The following is a 6,302-nucleotide window of genomic DNA, read 5'->3' as shown; positions in this document are numbered from 1 at the left end:
GCTGTATAGGAGAGCGATGGGGGAGGGTTGAGCCGGTAGAGACAGCATAGATGGGGGGGGGGTATAAAAGGTGTGCTATTTCTGTTGAAGAAGTTGTTATTTTATAGGATGTGTATTAAAGTGTATTTTGAATTTAGGATAATCCAAAAAAACGATGCAAAAAACATAAGACTGAAAACTACCGCTTCTTGTGCTCAAAGATGCATCTGTGTGTATTGTGTTCACTGCTTTCTCCGTGAAAACAAATACTGAGGAATTCAGAGGTGCAGACCTGCATCTTCAGAACTTTACCGGGAAGTTCTGGCTTATTTCTTCTGACTCTTCCCAACATAGTCAGTTTCCTCTTCTGAAGTTCATCTCCAAGGTGAATGGATGTGAAGAAGTTGTCCCATGTGACCGTTATAACCTTGCAACCCTTCACTCATCTTTAGCACCACCTGCATCCCCTGATTCTTCCTGGATGCTACCCACATTTCGATGCCATACTTGCCAGGCTTGTTGGACATGTACTGTCTGAAAGGACAGTTCCCCCCTTCATGGTACAAGGTGTTCATTTACAGCAACAGTAGTACTAGGCAGTCAAAATAAAGTACATCAAAGTGGTAGTGCAGTCAAAATAAAGTACATCAAAGTGGCATGTTTATTTTGGATCTGCACAGCTACGGACCTACATAAAAGTGTCCGGGTATATAATTGATCCGCAACATCATCTTTGTATAAAAACTCACTGCACATACTTTCCACAACACATCAAAGTGTCTTTAGATGAGGGAAAGGTCACACAATTTCACGAAGAAAAACAGAGGGCGACCTGTACTTTGGTCAACACAAAAACTGGAATGGGTCAAATTGACCCTTAACATAACATACGCGAGTATGTACTTAATTGTAGAGTTGAAATTTGGACACTTTGTTTGCAAAAAACAGAAGCATCCACAGAAGATGATTAACATGGCTTCCCAAAATCAAACAAAATCAATTGGCCGTAAGTAGGTTTACAAGTACGATAGGTAGGACTCTTGCTTTTTGGATGCCACCATTTTACAATACTTTGAATTTACTCTTAACCAAAAAATGTGCAACGTCCAACTTTTTGGCTGCAGCAACTCTTTAAATATGGGAAAAAAAAACAACAACAACAACCAAACAACACCATTTCTGGTATGGTGGAATTTTCTACGTCTAATGTGGATAAAATACAGTTTCACATGTTCACATACCCAATTGTAACGATGTAATATTTAATAATTCTTCTTCTTCTGCTGACGGTAAATTGTTATTTCTTGCTGCGGATCTCAATGCTAATGTTATGCAAATGTGTCCTAATTATTTTTTAAAACAAATGGATGAAAAAAAAATGACACTTGTTGTCCGTGGCTTTGATGCGTAGCTTCAATGTTTTGACCATATTTGATACAGTCGTGTGATGTAGACATAAGATAGTCTTGTCCACCTTTTTACTAACTTAGGGATAGAGACAGCAAAAAAACAAAAAAAAAAAATCTGAAGAGCAGGAGGAACACAGTGGAAAATGACCTTTAACTGCACTTCCTTAGCTGAATCTCATCCAATTAGAGCACTATATATATTCCCTAATAACAGCTGATGAGGCACAGTGTATGAGTGAGCACGCCCAGTTTCGGTTGCTATGGAGGGGGATGACTGCTTAGCAGTGGAGAAGCGCTGGGGAATATGTGAGCAGAGGGCTTTAATTTGATAGGGTTAGAATCCTGCAGGCTCTGGGGTCGTGGGTCATCCTGAGCTCATCTCACACTGAATATGAAGAAATCAGAAGCAAATTGCTTACATCTGCTGCCGGTGGCTGTGAAAGCTATGATTGACTCCCAAAGGTGTGCACCGTCTAATGCAGGCAGTGGAAGGGGAGGCTGAATGAAAGGCAGGTTTGTAATTGGTATAATTCTGCATTAATGGATGTTCTCTTTGTTTGTCTTGTTTGAAATCTTTACAAACTGCCGTTACAATGTCGGCATCTATCTGTAAACACTCACCGATAGTCCAGTATTTCCTACGGGCTAGAACAAGAGGCAGCGGCTTCTGTTCTTAATGCAAATGACTATAGATATAAAAAAAAAAAAACATCTTACATCCTCCAATCTCTGAGTATAGGTTCTAAAGCAGCACTGCTATGTCTTTCTTTGGGTTTGTTTAGACTTCATTCATCTCCATTTTGACTCCCTTTTTGTAAAATTTTTTTAAAAAAGCTTTTTTTTTTTTTTTTGGACAAATGTTCCACCAATTGACACTTCATTGAAAGGTCTCTGTCATCAATAATATGTCTATTTAGAAACAGTCACTCAGTCAATGGGTAAATAGCTAACCCTCAAGGGCTCACCTATTGACAGACGGTTGTCAATAGTCTATCTGACACGATTTGGCTTTGAGCTACCCACAGAATCTTGATCATTTTGGCGAACTACGTATTAACGGTTAACTTTTTTTAAAATTTGTTTTATAACTAGTATTTTCAACAACTATTGCTTGGTTGAAACTGAAACTTTTATATTAGACATTTGCCGTGCAATTTGTTGAGTACGCCAAGCATTTTACTTCATAAACTGAAGCTCTGCTAGTTGGCTAAAAATGTAAAGCTTTTTAATCAGCGATCCCAGTTTTAGTATACTCTCCTGCCATGCCATCAAAACAGTTGCTTTCCAAATGTTATTTTGTAAAACTTCTGTTTTCACAACTGACCCTTCACAAACCACTCTTGTTTGATCCAGTCCCACTTTTATCTTGAATCCTTAAAAATATGCCAAAAAAGGGTATCTGCATCCAATGCCTTTTGTCTATATCATACCGGGTTGAATGTGATTTCTGATCTGTGCGTTGTGTTTATATCAAAGGTCATCTGAAGTTTTGTGTCTGTCCATTTGCGATCTGGTGCGATCTCATTGGTTTAAATGAATGCGGCTTCCGTCAAAAAAAAAATAAAAAAATAAAAAAAAAAAGATGTGCTTCCTATCCAGTCCGCTGCGGCCTGGCGTGCCACAGCTGAGCCACAGCGGGACTGCAGCTTTAGCCACAGCAAGAAAGCAGGCGGGACGCAGCCAGTGGAATAATCTCATTGATTATAATGGCTGCAAAACACACAGTCGTAGCGCATCAAGTGGAATATGGGGGTTGGCCCGTATCTGGTTGATTAAGATAAAAACGATTTGTAAGTGCAAAACATAGTGAAAGACAAGCCAGAACATAACTAAAATTGTTAACATTGTTTGCTGTAATTCCCATTAACGGTCTAAGCCTTTTGATTATTCCTGTTTCATTTTTGCAGATCATGCAGTCACTCTGATACCCTAGTTTACAGATGAGATATGCTACTCGCTTCAAGCACAACACTTTTGCACGGTTTGCCATTTACCGTAGGGTTAGCATCTAACCCGCTAAGACCAGGAATCAAGCTCACAACTGTGCAAGCTACCTGCTGACCTCCGGCCACTATTGCGAAAAAGGTCAACATTAATTTCCTACCGAAATATATACACGTTTTCCCATGTACTCCTCTTTGGTTTGAAAACGTCATTTTTCCGAATTTCTTGATTTTAATTCCGGTTTCTGGTGCTATTGGTGTGTGTGAAAAAACGAAACATTATCATTAAAACGGCATTCTTTTCAGCCTATCAATCATTGGTGAGTGTTCCAGCTGAGGTAGCTCAATAAGCACTCCCTTAAACATTGGCTTCAGGTAATAGGACTATCTAGGGGTCATTCAGGGTTAGGCAGTCTTCCTTTACAGGAAATGAGCTCTTGGTGTTTCCAAGGTAATGAGCACTGTGTGTCTGTGTGTTTGTGTTTGTGTGTGTGTGTGTGTATGCAAGCACCGGCACAGGTTTAAATTGTGTCTAGTAATATAATAATACCTGTATAAATTATTCAAGACCGGGAATGCCACATTTTGCCTACATGTGATTGCATAAACTAGTGTTTGTCCTTTTTTTTTTTTTTTTTTTAATAATAATCGTAGAGAGACGTAAAAATCTCAGTTAAGAGATTGAAAGGAAAATCCATATTTGAATAACATAATCACTTATTTTATTCTTATTTACCTATTTTACATATTGGTTTAGCTAGGCCAAATAAGTATGTTTGGGGTTTTTTTTTTCTATAGGTTATTTGTTTATTAACAATCGGATTATAAAAATATTTTTTTAATAATTATAAAAAATAAGAAAAATATCAAAAATGAAATAATTGTTGTTTATATAGGGGGTGGTTTTATGGTACTTTTTTTTATAAAGCTAAAACTTGAGTTGCTATAATAGTGCTGTAAAGTTAAAAAAAAAACAATTAGAAAATATAATACTGCTGTAAAGTTAAAAAAAACAATTAATAGAAAAAGAATAGAAAATGTAAACAACATTGCATTTCCAGGTTTGACTCCACGCCAACGTAGAGTCCGATATATATCCGATATATGTACTATCTAATGATTCTTTCTATGTCAGAACACGTCAGTGGCCTGTGTTAGTTGCTTATTTGGCCCAGTAATACTATTTATCTCACATATATTAAAAGACAAACCCGCTGTCTGAGGTTCAACTGGTATGTTTGTTAGCATGTTTTTTTTGTGCTTACCTCTACTCGTATTTGCCATACACGTTAGCATGTATAATTTACAACATGGACTCTGACACTAAGGTGACTGTGTTTTGATCTACTCTTTAATGCTATCTGTGAGCAACACGTTACAAACTAGAATAAAACATAATTAAGTACAAGGGATGCGCCAACTTCCTTCATATTATATTATAAAACATTTGAACACGTGAAAAATATCTATCTTCTAATTCAATCCACAGAACAGCCTCCAGTCCTCCTTCTGTGGTGGTACACCGCCACCTAATGTTCAAAACAAAGAAGCTGCTTTTCTCTGCTTTCAATGCTTGTCACACCCCTTGATTACTGAAAAGACAATTTGATGTTGGTAGTGTCATGTGCAGGGGTAAAATGCTCTTTAGGATCACGTGTCTCTTTTGAAGGCTCTGTTTATAACCATTAGCATCAAATAAGGTGCACGTAATGCCCCGGATCATCAAAACAGGGGTACTACACCGCCGGCTCTTATGTAATCACGATGTTTTTGTTGTTGGATATGGCAAAGGCCCAGTTGTTGATGGTGCTTTTGAGAAGAAAGCTAAATAGTGGCAGGTGGATGAGCAATTTTTTTGTCCATCAAAGGAAAAGAGAGAAATCACGTGTCTTGTGAACTTCTCCAAGGTTGTGGGTCAGCTCCATCCAGAATGTGGTGTTATGGAAGTAAAAGTGACAACCAAGTGCTCCAGAGTAGAGTAGACGCAGGATGTTGTTCTACTCAAAACAACCCTGTTCTCACTTCAATTCGGAAGATGAAGACGACGTCTTTACAAGGAACAGACACTCATATTTGGATATTGATTGGATTGGATTAGATATGATTACAGTGGAACCTCGAGATCCAGGACCGAGCTCGTAACTCGTAAGGTGCTCATATGCTCAAATCATTTTTTTTCCCATAAGAAATAACAGGAAAAAAAAATTCGCTCAAATCTCGAAATACTCGGTTTCACTGTATATTAAATTATATCCAAATTTATTGATTCTTTTCTGGAAATTCCCCTATAGAGAAAGTAAAATTCCTGCAGCAGTGTGCTAGCAAACACACAAACACATAGTCAAAAGTAAAAAAAAAGTAACCAGATTTAGCCTTCAAAGAAGTTAAGAATTTAGAGATATTAACCTGGACAGCAGAAAATATTTTAAAAAATATTCTTTTGAAAATCAACCTTTTTTTTTTTTTTTTGGGAGGACACCAAGGCCTAAAATTCAGAAACTGATTATAATATTCAGCTGGTGATCAGTTCTGGCGCCGCATAGACTCATCAACAGGGATGTAACATGGGGGGTCATCGTTTCATGTCTCGCAATATCATACACCTTTGACCAGTGTTTTGAATGCTTGGAAGGTTTGTCTTTGGTCAGTTTAATGTTCATTCATTTGTTATCAAAAATGACTTGATTTATTCGAATTCATCGAGACATGGCAAAGAATTAAACTGAGATTCATCAGTGATGTTTCTGGTCAGAGTTTCAACATCAGACCCCCCCTAACACGCGGGTGACCCATCTGGGGTTGATCAGGTCCTGGAGTCTCCTCACTGGCTCTTTTACCCCTGCTCAAAGCAACTTTCCAAAGATGTTTGTTTTTAGTTCGTTTTGCTAGCTTGGGTATTTCAGTTTAGTTGTCATGTATTATGTGTTACCGGGAGCAGGAGCAGACCTTTTAAGAAGGTAGCGGATGTAGG

The sequence above is a fragment of the Cynoglossus semilaevis genome, chromosome 6 (assembly GCF_000523025.1).
Source record: "Cynoglossus semilaevis isolate Cse_v1.0 chromosome 6, Cse_v1.0, whole genome shotgun sequence".
Lineage (NCBI taxonomy): Eukaryota > Metazoa > Chordata > Actinopteri > Pleuronectiformes > Cynoglossidae > Cynoglossus > Cynoglossus semilaevis.
This window is presented reverse-complemented; position numbering follows the sequence as displayed.